The sequence below is a fragment of the Periplaneta americana genome, chromosome 12, assembly GCF_040183065.1.
Source record: "Periplaneta americana isolate PAMFEO1 chromosome 12, P.americana_PAMFEO1_priV1, whole genome shotgun sequence".
In the NCBI taxonomy this organism is placed as follows: domain Eukaryota; kingdom Metazoa; phylum Arthropoda; class Insecta; order Blattodea; family Blattidae; genus Periplaneta; species Periplaneta americana.
Window position 1 is genome coordinate 89,291,987 of NC_091128.1, and position 16,864 is coordinate 89,308,850.

At 35.3% G+C, this 16,864-nt stretch overlaps 1 protein-coding gene and 1 long non-coding RNA gene across 3 annotated transcripts in view; both read right to left on the minus strand.

Annotated features, from left to right (window-relative positions):
* Trmt61 (tRNA methyltransferase 61) overlaps window positions 1–16,864 on the minus strand; it is a 616,962-nt gene that overhangs the window by 504,098 nt on the left and 96,000 nt on the right. The window lies entirely within an intron of this gene.
* The window catches only part of LOC138710668 (uncharacterized), a 52,442-nt gene continuing 50,504 nt past the window's right edge, over window positions 14,927–16,864 (minus strand). The window contains exon 2 of the long non-coding RNA XR_011335289.1: window positions 14,927–15,166. This is a non-coding gene — a long non-coding RNA (uncharacterized lncRNA). The remainder of the gene's footprint in view (window positions 15,167–16,864) is intronic.

Genomic DNA, 16,864 nt, shown 5'->3' on the forward strand with positions numbered 1-16,864 from the left:
TGTTGGATAATCCAGTCGCCTTTTCAAACAAATTTTGATTATACGTTTTTGCAACATAATTAGAGGAAAAAGAGCAGTTTTTGTAATGCCTCCCCATCCAATTATACCATATTGGATAACAGATTCAACTAGAGCCAAATAAACCAAACGTAATACATGAGTAGGCAAGTAATGGCGAAGGTTTACAAATTTGTAAATTGTTTTACGTATCCTGTTGCTTAAAAAGGTGATTTGTCTATCACATTTCAAGTGCTGATCAACAATAATTCCCAGGTATTTCACATCTACAGATTCTTTCAGGCAAGGGAATTTACAGTTGTAGAGAGTTTACAAAATGAGTTGTGGATTATTAATTTTAAATGAGAAAGTGATTTCAATTTGTTCAATCCAGAGACTGTTAAAGAAAATGGCACCAAAGTAGTTTTAGTTATATTTAGAGATAGCAAATTTGCATCAAGCCAGTTTTTGATCAAATTTATACCTACATTGGCATGTTTATAAGTGTCCTCCCAAGTTAAACCACTGAAAATCACCACCGTATCATCAGCGTAAGAATAACAGGAGCCATTATGTACTTTCAAATCAATGTTTAATAAATCATTAATATATATTAAAAATAGAATAGGACCTAAAATTGTTCCCTGAGGGACACCTATATCAATATTTACATTTTCACTGATATTATCATCAATTTTGGTTACCTGAGTTCTTTTGTTTAAGTATGATTGAAATAACTTATGCGCAATACCCCTGACTTCTATATCAAATAATTTGTCCAGAAGTAAACGATGGTTAACCGTGTCAAAAGCTTTCCTTAAATCTAAGAAAATCCCTAAACATTTAGAACCGTAATCCAACTCCTGTATAATTTTACCAGTGACTTCAATAATTGCGTCATCCGTAGATAATTTATTTCTGAAGCCATACTGATGTTTGGAGAGAATTTCATTTTTCTCTAAGTAATTTACTAATCTGTTTTTTAAACATTTTTCTAATATCTTTGAGAAGGTAGAGAGCAAGGATATAGGTCTATAGTTATTCAGACTTTTTCTTTCCCCTGACTTATGGACCGGTACAACTACAGCATTTTTCAGAGATTCTGGGAAAACTCCTTGGGTGAGACATAGATTGAATATATAAACAAGCGGTTTTAATATATGTTTAATGATAATCTTTAATGTGTTATTTGTAATTTTGTCGATTCCCGGTGAGACATTATTTTTTAAGGATTTAACAATATTATAAATTTCTTCTTCGGTTACTGGTGATAAAAACATGGAGGAAGATGCGTGCTTATTATGGCCACTGCAATAATTTTTCGTGTTAAATGCCGATTTGTTGATGTTCGATGCAATGTTATGTCCTACTTTTGAGAAATATTTATTAAATTCATTAGCTATGTCTTTTTTGTTTTTAAATATTTCTCCCTCTTCATTTAAAATCTCTGATATGATACTATTTTGGTTCACATTTACGTCTGTGGCTTCATTAATAGTTTGCCAAAATTTCCTAGGATTATTTCGATACTTCTGAAATTGAGATTAATAATACTGAGTTTTCATGTTTCTTATAATAAGAGTTAAGGTATGATATGCCTGTTTCTCTAACATTTTCAAATTTTATAGATAGCAAATACTTTCTATACATAGAAGAATGTTTAAGGGTCACGAAAATATATAGTTTAATATAGTTATTATTTGGTCAACACACAAAATAAAATATTGCCTCATACCTTGATATAAGTACAGCCATTCACTATCAACACACAACAGGAAAATGATGGAATATAATGTCACTCGTAAATGTCAGCGGACAGCTAGTAACTCATTTCATCACTAGATTGCAAGCGAATGCAGGCTACAGTAGTGCACTGCCGAAAACTTGTGTCGTTAACAAATTTTAATAGGGTGGTGTTAAAGGTATACATGGCGTTATTTGGCTCAGGCAACTTATGCTATAATTTTAATATAACAATAAAAAAATGGTAGGAAAATTAAAATTTCACAATACTATAATATTGTACAATATATAAAATATGGACATTGCGATAGTTGTTTTCTGTACAGTCCGACATGGCTTAATAAACTAGAAAACGAAGTTTTGCCAATTTAAGGGTTAATGTCCATAGCGTGTTTCTATTGTTTAAATGGCATACTCGTATATTGTAAGAGAGGAATTATTTCAAACTAAATTGGGTAGGCCTACAATGTCTCACACGATTACAACAATCATATCGTAAAGAAACTAACCAACTTCACAAGAAAATTAAAAGAATTTTAGGACGACGATATATGAAAGATACACAAAATGAAATTCTACAAAACAATGGTCATACCCGCTCTGTTGTATGGTAGCGAAAATGGATCCTGAAAATCAAGGACAAAAGTAGAATGCAGGCGATAAATTAAATTTCTCAGATGAGTTAAAAGATCTATAAGACGATCTTATAAGAAATTAAACAACTCGAGAACTGAAGTAGCAGTAAATGTGATACAACTAAAGAATATAAACAAAGATGACACCAAAATGTTCTAAGAATGGAAGACATCACTTACCAAAGCCAACTGTGATATCAATCAAATGAAGAGAGAAATGTTAAACAACAAAGAAAACAATGGACTGACGAATCGCAACGGACAAGAGTGCCTATCAGTAAAGTAGATAATGATGACTGCGGTGATATTGACTGTGATTATGTGATCGTTCAAGTTGATGATTATGAACTGTGTCCTCCTCTCTGCTCTATTTGTCTCAGGAAAGAACAATTCTAGCTACATGTAAATGTAATTTATGTACGCCTTGAGGTATTCGTACTATTAAAAGAGTACCGACAGAGGTCATTCTTATTTTGTAAGGAAATGCTCAAAAGCGAACGTTAAGAAGTCGAACAAAGCACAAATGAAACGCGCTTTAATTCTAGGAATCTCTAGATGGCTGCTGCCTTTTATTCATCAAGATCCATGTGCGTGGGATGAAGCTTTCAATTAAACTGGACGAGATTTATCACGTGCGCTCTGAATAATTACTATAAAATTGGTAATGCGAGCGCACGGCCGCTGAAGCCTGATAATTTATAAGATTGCGCCCTACGTGGATGCATTCAGCTAAGACCGGTTACACTTCCTAAAAAACCGCACTTTGTCACCTGTCAGGCCGGCCTCCTACTGTCTTCTCTTTTGCTTACCAAGTCTTTCATACTACCTGCAAGGATAATTCCATATATGGTCTTTTCTAAGCACAATTCCACATGGATACATGGTGGAACACCTTTTACTTGTGAGTCAGCACGGTGTATTGACTGCAGTTGAGATATCACAGTGATAACTGACAAACCTTCATATTCTAAGGGCAAAATTCCAACACAAGAACGCGGCATCCATGAAGTGTCAAAGCTATTTCCAATGCGTACATCACTACCGGTCTGGCTTACCTTTCATTTTCATTTTTATAAAGCATTTGAATATGGAATAGCCTACGAAGTGTGATCAAATGAAATGTGGTCTGCTGTCTTTGAAGTGTGATCACATGTGGTACGAAGCATTATAATTGCCTTGCACAGAGCAATCGAGAACAGTTTGGTTCTTATCTGCAGGATGCTCTGGTTCACCCACCTTACAGTCCCGAAATGTCATCAAGTGACTTTCATTTGAACGGCCTTTTATAGAGCACTAAAAGAGCACATATTCCGAAGAGATGAAGTACTGAAGGGCGCAGCGCAAAAAAGCTTCGAGAAGCACCAATATCTTTTTCTCTCAGCCTCCCCACACAATGTGATTTCTGTGTGAATGTCTACGGAGACTTCTTCTAAGGAAACCTACTGAATTCATGCATCCAGCTGATGGTATCTGACGTCTCCCATACAATGGGATGCCTATGTGAATGTTTATGGAAATTTCTTCTAAGGAAACCTACTGCATTCATGCATCCAGCTGACGGTATCCGACGCCTCCCCAAACAATGAGATGCCTATGTGAATGCCTCTGGAAACTTCTTCTAAGGAAACCTACTGCATTCATTCATCCAGCAGACGGCATCCAACGCCTCCCCACACAATGTGATGCCTTTGTGAATGAGTAAAGAGACTTCTTCAAATAAAATCTACTGCATTCATGTATGCAACTGACGGCATCCGATGCGTCCTGCAAGTACAAGAATAATGCAAAATTTTGCATAAATATAAGTTAACTGTAGAAGTCTTGAACTTTTATTTGTATGTTTTACAGTTTAAACGGTGTGTATTCACATGTATTTTGACAAGTCATATGCTATGTTCAAATTTTTAGTATGAAACATTGAAATAAAATTAAAATAATTATAATATATCTTCATTTTGTTATTTTATCGCAGAAAAGGGCCTCTGTCGGTAATTTTTAAATATATTTTCCTGGATGTAAACTGGCTCAATTTTTGTTCTGAATAGTACAAAATATGCATTACACACTTGTAAACAATGCTTCCAAAGCGTAATTTGCATTAGTAAAAATTAAACATTTTCTCGAAAGTATAGAAAACGGACTCAGGTCTCTTTCTGAAAAAAGATATTCAAATGTTTCACACAAAAGTCAAGGATTCATTCAAATCGTTTTTGCATAGGTTCAAAACAAATTTAAAATATTTTGTATTGAAGAGAATTCAACGGAACTTTATAAACAGGCTGAGCGGACTGCTCTGTGTTGCCAAGCAACAGAGCTCTATTATGGAACTGAATCTGACGAAACATGGCGGTCGTTGGCTTTACGATCAAAGATATGGGACGTAAAGATAGGAGCCGGCATAGTGATTTATCGATTGATTGCGTGTAACACAGACTATGATTGATCGCTACCGATATCAGATCAGCTGTTACGGTACGCTCTTGGAGACTAATATATACAGAGAGCTACACCATCAATAGTGCTGTACAATGTACATATTCTTCCTTCTTTCGTCATACGATGAATCAGTATTGTAAAGCTGACGCGAGAACAAAATGTCTATAGTCGATTTATAGTAAATAGATATTTTTGTCACCTAATGTTACGTTTTTTTACTTGGTTATTTAACGACGCTGTATCAACCACAAGGTTATTTAGCGTCGATATTTGGCGAGATGAGGACGAGGATTCGCCATAGATTACCTGAAATTTGCCTTATGGTTGAGGAAAACCTCGGAAAAAACTCAACCAGGTAATCAGTCCAAGCTGGAATCGAACCCGCGCCCGAACGCAACTCCGGATCGGCAGGCAAGCGCCTTAGCCGACTGAGCTACGCCGGTGCTTGTTACGTTTTACTTTCTCACTGCCGGTACACGAAAAGTACTGTAATGTTAACATTTTCACATAATTACATGTTTTCAGCGTAAGTTTGCCACAAAATACGTTAATATGCCTTCCCCCCTGTCGTATGCACTCATGCATGCGACGATTTGTAGGATTCTTTACCTAAGAGTCAATTTATCCGGGAATTCATTCATTTGTCCATAGTTTTCTGCCCAAGGGCACATCCTTCACTGCAAAACTAACATTCTGCAATCTTTCCTCTTATCTGCCTTCGTCTTCGTCTCCACATATCATCCATATACAGTATCTTAATGTCGTCATCATCCGATATCTTCTTCTGCCCCCAACTTTTTTTTCGTTCAACATTCCTTCCAATACATTCTTCAGTAGGCAGTTTCTTCTTAGCCAGTGACCCAGTCCATTCCATTTTCTCTTTCTGATTAGTTTCAGCAACATTCTTTCTCCACCAACTCTTTCTATCATAGCTTCATTTCTTATTTTGTCTGTCCATTTCACACATCCTATTATCCTCTATATCCACATTTCAAATGCTTCTAGTCGTTTCTCTCCAATTTGTCGTAACGTCCATACTTCTGTCTCATACAATGTCACACTTCACACAAAGCACTTCACTAGTCTCATTCTTAGTTCTTTATCCAAATTGTCCGCAGAAGATGTTCCTTCTTCCACTAAAAGCTTCTTTGTCATTGCTATTCTCTTTTGACTTCCTAGACTAGAAGAATTTGCAATGTGGATATAGAAAAGAATGGTTTCTTGCTTAATCACGAAAAAGACTATCAACATAACTTTTACCCTAAGTCATCTAACAAGTAAGGTCTTTCACTGCAAACCCAGCTTTCTCCAGTCCTTCCTATTTTGTCTTCCTCTTTGTTTCCTCATATGATCCATATATCTTAATGTCGTCTATCATCTGATATCTTCTTCTACCCCGAACTCTTCTCCCGTTTACCATTCCTTCCAGTGCATTCTTCAGTAGACAGTTTCTTCTCAGCCAGTGACTCAATTCCTTTTCCTCTTCCTGATCAGTTTCAGCATCATTCTTTCTTCACCCACACTTTCCAACACAGCTTCATTTCTTATTCTGTCTGTCCACTTCACACGTTCCATTCTTCTCCATATCCACATTTAAAATCCTTCTATTCGCTTCTCTTCACTTCGTCGTAATGTTCATGTTTCTGCCCCATACAATGCAACACTCCATACAAAGCACTTCACTGGTCTCCTCCTTAGTTCTTTGATATTAGGATATATGGATCATATGCGGAGACAAAGAGGAAGACAGAAAGCAGGAAAGAGTGGAGAATACTGGGTTTGTAGCGAAAGACCTGCTATTGGGCAGAAAACTATAAAGGAATGGTTTCAGCAACAATTAATTGTCATATTATTTTTTTATGTGACGCATTTCAAGTGGTCCCCTGGGTATCTTATGTTTTTTTGCAATTTTACCGCAAATAGTTCATGACACGTTGCAATTAACCTGGAGTTTCCTTGATTTCTTGTACTTTTATCTGAACCCTGTCCTTCAGATTCTGGATACAGTGTGCTCGGATCTGAACACGTAAACCTTTGATCCAGCGACAAACATTCCACACCAATGAGAACGATAAGTAGAAATATAATCAGAATCTAAGTAGTCTTGTTTACCAATTCTGAAGCTCGGCTTATGAAGATCACAGATACCAGACTTTTACTAGTAGGAGAACTCCCTAGAGTCAGCAACGTAAAAATACAGAACAAACAGAAGTCGAGGAACAAACCCAATCCCAAGGGAAGGAAAATAAATTACAAATCTTCAACATCAGCACCATTAATCTCAGTATGAATTTATACGCGATAATACAAACAATGTATCTATGTAATTATTTCTTTAAAAATAGCCTACAGCACTTTACACGTTTAATGCCTGTGTTATTTCCAAGTCGGGCGTTTAAGTCACCGGCCATGTCTACTGCAATAGCAGCTCATTCGTATAATGGTGATACTGTGTCAAGTTACCGAGTTTGCAGCATTTATATAATCCTAATGAATTATTTAAATAGGTGCACTTCTACTCATGCGCGTGCTTACTTTAAATCAGGATTGTCCAACCGAGGGCTGTATTCGTTGGCATGGCTCTGGTGTCACAACTACAATCCTTAATTCATTAAAACAGCTAGGTAATTTAGATTCGATAGTGGAACTCGAGTGTACATAGACTGGTTGAGTAAAGATATGATTCCGAACAGAGAGAATCGCTTTTTCTTCGGTGTTCTTTCGAGTGTTTACAAAAATCACAATCGGAAAACTGAACACAACACTAATGTAACCCTGTAGTTATATTCGAAAGGGAAAGAAAAGATAGCAGCAGCAAGAGTTGCAGTAGTAGCAGCAGTCAAATAAAAGTTCCTATAATCTGGCTTATTTTAGTAACCATCAGCTTGTTTCTTATATCGAGATAATAATTTTTTTCATTTTTGGAGCAGTCTTTGATATAACCTACAAACTGCATACATACGGTTAACAGCCAGTTTACTTGATTTCATTACTATACAGCATGATTGTCATCATGCTGTACAACTTCATCAGAATTTCTTTCATAGTTTACTTACTTAATTATGGCTTTTAAGAAACCCGGAGGTTCATTCCCGCCCTCACATAAGCCCGCCATCGGTTCCTATCCTGTGCATAATTAATCCAGTCTCTATCATCATATCCCACCTCCCTCAAATCAATTTTAATATTATCCTCCCATGCACGTCTCGGCCTCCCCAAAGGTCTTTTTCCTCCGGCCTCCCAACTAACACTCTATATGCATTTCTGCATTCGCCAATACGTACTACATGCCCTGCCCCTCTCAAACGTCTGGATTTAATGTTCCTAATTACGTCAGGTGAGGAATACAATGCGTACAGATTCTTTCATAGTTATATCTTTCAATTTTCTTACAATTGTGCATAATACAGATTGATTCATAACTAAAGACCTGCGCTTTAGAAATTAGTTCTATGGATCATTTTGAGCATAAAATTTCATTTGAGCATGGGTCCGATTATCAACCGTTAAGGAGTTACAGCTGATTGAATTCTATGAACGTACTAGTGGTTTTGAGCAGAACTAAGAAGTATTCATTTAAAATACACATAAAATATTAATTCAAAATAACAAAATAAACATACCTCAGTTTGGAAGCAGATTTTCAATATGCCTCCTTCCACTTCAATACACTTGGCCGCACGTATGTGAATGGCGTTTAGCGTTCCGTACCTCGTCACGGCTGTCCTTGATAAGCATAGCTGATAATCACCAGATCTATCTTTCCCTTCATCCCCGTACTTCACGTCACAGCGCAACCCTGCGTTTAGTTTACGTTCCAATGTTTCTATTATGATGCAAGTAATTCCAAAGCCAGATGAATTAGTATGACGTTTGAATTTTTACGAATAACTTTCAAATTAATGACAACCGGATGCATGTTTATTTGATTTTTTTTTTTTTTGCTCAAAATGGCCTGTAGAACTGATTCCTAAAGAGCGGGTCATTAGTCAGTAATCACCCTGTACATGTATCTAAAAATTTAATTTTAACGTACATTTTTAAATATAGGCCTATCGCCTACTAGTGCAACATGTGATGTAGTAAAAATATAAAATAATAATAATAATAATAATAATAATAGTAATAATAATAATAATAATCACATAATGCACACATAACTCTCATTTAATAATTACAGACATTATGCCCAAGAAGTTACATACAAACCTCAAAAATTAAAAAGAAAATAAAAAGATCACTGAATCATTTATGGATAGCTACGAATGAAAAATACACAGATCTAAAAAGAAAAGCTTTAAACTTATCCTTTTCAACCACATACACATGCGAAGCAATATTTTTCGGGAGTCTCTACAATTAAGACAAAACACAGAACCGAATGGACATTAGTGCTGTACTACATCTTGCAGTATCAATGTTGGAACCACGAATCGAAAAGATTTTAGCAAATAAATAAGAGCACATGTCGCTCTGAGTAAATGTCAATGACGTTGAGAAAATGAGAATAAACAAACTGTTTGCTGATGTGGTTATAAGATTTCGAATTTAAATATTGTACATTTTAATAATGAACCTTAAAAATAAACAATAAATTACAACTTGACCAAAAAATGTTCTCTATAATTTGCCGGTCCGTGAACATCAAAAGATTTAAAAACGCTGCCTTAATACAGTCTATCTGATCTTCTAATCTTAAATCTACGAGCGTTGGGGCATAAATCATGACGATTTTTTTTGTGTGTGTGAAAATGTGAGCGCGGTTCGAAATTTTGAAATACGCATCCATAAACGACACAGCATCATGCTACTTTAAAGGGCAGGGTAATGTATGTGCTACTTGAATAGAAAGTTACGTGTATTAGTGGGATAGGATAGCGTAGGGTAGAGATCAAACATCCATAAAGGACAAAACATCATGCTATTTGTGTTTATTAAATTAGTTGGAATAATATTACAGCACACATACTCAACCTAAAAACCATCGGATCACATACATTATGCATGGCGCGGCGGTTGATTCACAACTGCATTACGCGTAACATCGCTCTCTGTGCGATAATCATAGCATTACTATCCCCGTAGTGTTGCGACCACATATCTGCATTTACGGCACGGCAGTCGACTCACAACTGAATTCGTATTCCTCTAAGTGAAATAACCATATATAACACTGCCATCTAGTGTTGCACCTCCATACGTAGATGTAATACGATATACGACATATCATGATAACATCGCTTAACTTTGAAAAAAAAATTGCCATGACTTACGCCCCAACCCTTGTAGAGCTATTTTCATTCATTCATTCATTTAGTTTTCTGCCCAATGGCAGGTCTTTCACTGCAAACTCAGCTTTCTCCAATATTTCCTATTTTCTGCCTTCCTTTTCGTTTCCTCATATGATCCATATATCTTAATGTCGTCTATGATCTGATATCTTCTTCTACCCCGAACTCTTCTCCCGTTCACCATTCCTTCCAGTGCTTCCTTCAGTAGGTAGTTTCTTCTCAGCCAGTGACCCAACCAATTCCTTTTCCTCTTCTTGATCAGTTTCAGTATCATTCTTTCTTCACCCACTCTTTCCAACACAGCTTCATTTCTTACTCTCTCTGTCCGCTTCACACGTTCCATTCTTCTCCCATATCCACATTTCAAATGCTTCTATTCGCTTCTCTTCACTTCGTAGTAATGCCCAGGTTTCTGTCCCATACAATGCCATATTCCATATAAAGCACTTCACTAGTCTCTTCCTTAGTTCTCTTTCCAGAGGTCCGCAGAAAATTCTCTTTTTATATTAAAAGCTTCCTTTGTCATTGCTATCCTCCTTTTGACTTCCTGGCAGCATCTCATGTTACTGCTTATAGTACACCCCAAGTATTTGAAGCTGTCCACTGTTCTACTGCCTCATTTATAATTCGCAAGCTTATCTTCTGTATTTTTCTTCCTATGATCATGCTCTCCGTCTTATTTGCATTTGTCTTCATCCCATATTGCTCACAGCTGTCATTTCGCTGCAGTAGCATATCCTTTAGTATAATTTCCTCTTCTGCTAACAATGCCATATCATCAGCAAATCTTATGCAGTTTATTCTTCTTCCTCCTAGTATTTTATGTCTCCATTGTTTTTATTTATAATTTTTCCATTCTAGTGTATATTTTAAAGTTTATAAGAAATGTTCTTTCTGCTGGTCTTTTCTTTTTCCATATATCTGAATCACACAGCAGCGATGTCAAAATAAATTAATGAAATTTAATCCCCCGTGGACAGCCCTGTTTTGAATTGACGTTCTTACAAAGTAATTAATGTCAAACTTTCAGAGGCACTTACCCTGCGCGCATCAACAAATTAAAGGAAATAATTTTCATGTTTCGTGACGTGTAACTTGGAATGTACAACTGCTTTTCTTCCGATTCAAACATTTTCTTTACAGTAATTAAGTACAAAATTATATTAAGATGCTCCGCATTAGAAATCAATCTTGGTTACCATGGTAACACGCTGGCACATGTTACAGAGTTCTTGCTAATTAACACGTGAATACTTACAGGAGAGCCATTAATTTGATACAAGAATAAAATTTAATTCCTGACTGTACAGATGTACTGACACTGCTGAATATCTCCGTGGCGATTTCCAACAAGTTCTTAAATGATCGCACACATTATACTTTGAACGCCATTTCTTTTCGCTGGCTAACTACTTATACATAGAGAGTACATAAATCTTCATACTCATGACGTAACTCGTGTATGTAAAGCATTCAAGTGAAGGTATTTGCTAACAGCAAATGCTAGTATGCAATGTAATTATATAAATTGGACAATTAGCTGTGAAGCGTATGCAAAGAGCTACAAGTTACTTGCCAATAACAATAGCGACACTGATGGAGCAATAAAGTGAAATTGTGTAACAAAATCTGCACTAAGAAACAAAGATCAGTATGAACCAATAGGCTACAATTCTCAAATCTTGTTTCTTTCATTGCACAACTTGTGTAGAGTCTGTTCAGTTTCCTCGAGTGCAGTTCCACAGAACAAACTTTGCCAACTGACCCCCTACCGCCCCTACTAATTGGTAGTCATAAATAAATGTTTTTCTTATTACAACAGAAATCTTATCTTCGTATGTCAATAACCAATCACAAATAACTCTCGTTTAGAAAAGTGGCATCTTCCCTTCATCTCCACGTGGAGGAAAGTTTCCACATCTACGAATAAAACTGCAGCAGTCATTGAGTGGTCGAGGGTCGCTAGGAATGGCAGCTGTGCAGCATGTGAATGGGAGTGGTCAGAGGTGCTTGGGTAGTAAGTCGTAAATCTGTTAAATAGACGTTAAAAGAATATACCGGATGCACATGAGAAAATTGTACGACTATACAGCGTGCTACTATTCATGCTTGTGACATTCCTTCCCTTAATGTGGTAGTTCTTAGGTTATGTCAATTTTCGGCTTTTCCCTTTAAAAATGTTAAGTTCCTTCAAACAGAACGGTGAAAAACGGAGTCAGACGATTGGTTAACAGGCTTGGAGCTATCATAGATACTTCGTAGCAACCCAAAATTCCCTCGCAAGAAGGCGCGGTCGCGTACCTTTCGTTTCTCTTCTCATTTCCCTCACTCAGTCCATCATTCATTAATTCAAATATGTTACGTGATTTTGTAAAGTTTATTCTTATTTGAAACTAAAAGATATCCCTTACTCTGATGTACTCTGCTGTTCTTAACCTTTCTATTAGAAGAAATAAAAAAAGTGTATGTGGAACCTTGGTTGCGAAGAGTTTCATACTTCATAATGTGTTTATATCGTCTTTTATACATTAGAAAGCAATCAAGAAATTCTCGGCAAAGAATACCTTAATAGAAAAGAGTTATATGTATTAAAGGGATGGTGGATCGAAAAACAGAAATGTGAAGGTCCACCATAACTGTGAATTGTAATGTTGAATGACAAATAAATATCAATATCAATATCGTCTTTTATTCCCAACATTAATTTTATTTTATTTATAGCAAATCCTTTACAATTGTCAATGCCATGAAATAACTCATTACTGCACAAGTAAAATAATGATATCTAGTATGCTGTTTATCAAACTCTTAGCAACTCTCAGAAATAACTCAATACTTCATATGTAAAATAATGATATCTGGTGTACTGTTTATCAAATTCTTAGAAACTCTCAGAAATAACTCATTAATTCACATGTAAAATAATGATATCTAATATACTGTTTATCAAACTTAGCAACTTTCAGAAATAACTCATTACTTAACATGTAAAATAATGATATCTAGTATACTGTTTATCAAACTCTTAGCAACTTTCAGAAATAACTCATTACTTAACATGTAAAATAATGATATCTAGTGTACTGTTTATAAAACTCTTAGCAACTCTCAGAAATAACTCATTACTTAACATGTAAAATAATGATATCTAGTATACTGTCAAACTATTAGCAACTTTCAGAAATAACTCATTACTTGACATGTAAAATAATAGTATCTAGTATACTGTTTATCAAACTCTTAGCAACTCTCAGAAATAATTCAATACTTCATATGTAAAGTAATGATATCTAATGTACTGTTTATCAAATTCTTAGAAACTCTCAGAAATAACTCATTAATTCACATGTAAAATAATGATATCTAGTAAACTGTTTATCAAACTCTTAGCAACTCTAAGAAATAACTCAATACTTCATATGTAAAGTAATGATATCTAGTCTACTGTTTATCAAATTCTTAGAAACTCTCAGAAATAACTCATTACTTACTTACTTACTGGCTTTTAAGGAACCCGGAGGTTCATTGCCGCCCTCACATAAGCCCGCCATTGGTCCCTATCCTGAGCAAAATTAATCCATTCTTTATCATCATATCCCTTCTCCCTCAAATCCATTAACTCATTACTAAACATGTAAAATAATGATATCTAGCATACTGTTTATCAAATTCTTAGCAATTCTCAGAAATAACTCAATAGTTCACATGTAAAATAATGATATCTAGTACACTGTTTATCAAACTCTTAGCAACTTTCAGAAATAACTCATTACTTGACATGTAAAATAATAGTATATCTAGTATACTGTTTATCAAACTCTTAGCAACTTTCAGAAATAACTCATTACTTGACATGTAAAATAATGGTATCTAGTATACTGTTTATCAAATTCTTAGTAACTCTCAGAAATAACTCATTACTTCACATGTAAAATAATGGTATCTAGTGTACTGTTTATCAAATTCTTAGTAACTCTCAGATATAACTCATTATTTCACATGTAAAATAATGGTATCTAGTGTACTGTTTATCAAACTCTTAGCAACTTTCAGAAATAACTCATTACTTTACATGTAAAATAATAGTATCTAGTATACTGTTTATCAAACTCTTAGTAACTCTCAGATAGAACTCATTACTTCACATGTAAAATAACGGTATGTAGTGTACTGTTTATCAAACTCTTGCAACTGTCAGAAATAACTCATCACTTCACATGTAAAATTTAAATTATGGTTTATTTAACGATGCTCGTACTGCAGATGTTATATCAGCGTCACTGGTGTGCCGGAATTTTGTTCCGCAGGAGTTCTTTTACATGCCAGTAAATCTACTGACATTAGCCTGTCACAATTAAACACACTTAAATGCCATCGACCTGAGCCGGGATCGAACCCGCAACCTCGAGCAAAGGAGGTCAGCGCTATACCGATTACGGTACCCAGGCCGATCTTCACATGTAAAATAATGTAAAATAAATGGAGTATATTACTTAAAATCTGTACTGTTTATCAAACTCTTGCAACTGTCAGAAATAACTCATCACTTCACATGTAAAATTTAAATTATGGTTTATTTAACGATGCTCGTACTGCAGATGTTATATCAGCGTCACTGGTGTGCCGGAATTTTGTTCCGCAGGAGTTCTTTTACATGCCAGTAAATCTACTGACATTAGCCTGTCACAATTAAACACACTTAAATGCCATCGACCTGGGCCGGGATCGAACCCGCAACCTCGAGCAAAGGAGGCCAGCGCTATACCGATTACGGTACCCAGGCCGATCTTCACATGTAAAATAATGTAAAATAAATGGAGTATATTACTTAAAATCTGTTTATTTTCTGACAACTTTACATACTGGGCTCAATATCATGTCTTTTAGTTTTTTAGTTATTACAAGTTTAAGTATTCTTACATATTTTCCTTCCCTGATTCTGTCACCCCGATTTCTCTACTGACCTTTCGATATATAATGTAAGCTACATTAAATACTACATAGGTAGGATAGGAGACACAAGTACGATGAGGAGAATGATGAAGAGGGCTGGAACACAGGGACCTGTGGAAGAAGAAAGCGATTAGGACACAATTTTAAATTAGGTTTATATGTTTCATCGTATAAATGAGATCAAAAGATATATGAACGGAAAGGCTGTAAAACAGTAGAAAGAGAATAACAGTTAGTATTTAAATTAGGTTTATGTCTTTCATTACAAACATATGAAGAGGACCGAAGAACAGAGAACAGTGGATTCGTACTTCAGACAATTAAGCACACTCTCAAATTTACTGTACCAAATGACGCATTTAGTCTGCTGCTCAATATCAGTAACTATTTTAACAACTGTTTTAACAATCCGTATTTTTCGTTTCATATTTTGCAAAAGGCCTTGTCATTTCATATTTTGCAAAAGGCCTATAGGCTTGAATTCTCAACAAAACAGAAGAAAACTCCCACAGTTAAGATAAAATTATCATCAGAATCAATCTATGTTTGCATATATACGAAACTAACTCAAAAGAGATTACCCTATTATAATCCATGAAGGTTGCAATATACCGTAGTTTCCCCTAACTATGGTCCACATTTGTCACATTTTTCTTTGTATATTCAATACTATTCATCCAGATTAAGTGAAATTTTGGCTTCGGACTCTTGTAAGTGTATATTAAATAAATATTGACATATGTGTTTGAAATTATTTAATTACAAGTGTTGAAAAAATAACAAGCATTGGTACATAGTTGTATTCTGAGTTGCCCAACTATGGTCCACTCATATATTCATGCTTGAAAACATGAATAGGCTATAACTGGATCTGTAATTATTCGTAAATCAATAAATTGAGTTTCTAATTTAAGAGTAGACACATAATCTAGCACAGAAATATTAAAAATAAATAAAAGTGCATGGATTCTTTTTATTAGTACACATTGCATAAACACACAATAAACAAGTGAAATCTGAAAGTCATTTTCCTGCAATAATGAACAACTACACTCACCGGCAAAAATACCGGGCCACCTAAAGTTTCTCAAGTTTTTTTTTTATGAGGTGAGAATCAGAAAACCCATTATGAAATGAAGAAAACATTGCTTCCGAGAAAAAAAAAAAACTCTTTTTTATTATCACTTGCGCTATTATTTTCAACGCCAAACATTGGATATAATTAAAAGGTGTAAAAACTTACAAATTGTTTCAATTTTCTTCCAAATGTTCAACTGATTTTGTGGCCACCCAGATGTTACTAATAGCGGATATTGCCTCCCCTCAGTAATTGCCGCTTCTTACTATACATGAAACAACAGCTCCATTGTTCTTCACTTCCAAAACTTTCCATGGCCACAATTCCTCCTCATAAGTAACTACCATATAACTATGTGCCTTTAGCATTATTTTAACAGATTTCGTCTTCTTTTCCACATCTGACTCACTGTCCGTAAATATGGAGAGTACACCGGAAACATCATAATCTCTATCCAAGTCAATTTCATCGCTGTCATAGTCACTTACAGGGACGGTTGTAATCCTTCTACCCTGAAGTTTTCGTTTTACCGGACCATCATTCGTGCTAGTACCAATGATGCTGGAACAGCCTGTTTCTTTATTTACTGGACTATAATGTTAAATGGTGTTTTAGAATATACTGAGATACCGTATTTGCAGAAGTAAATAATCAAATAGTTCACATTTCATTAAAACAAATATTTCAAAATGAAATACAACTATGGTCCACGAAAAATTGTGGTACATAGT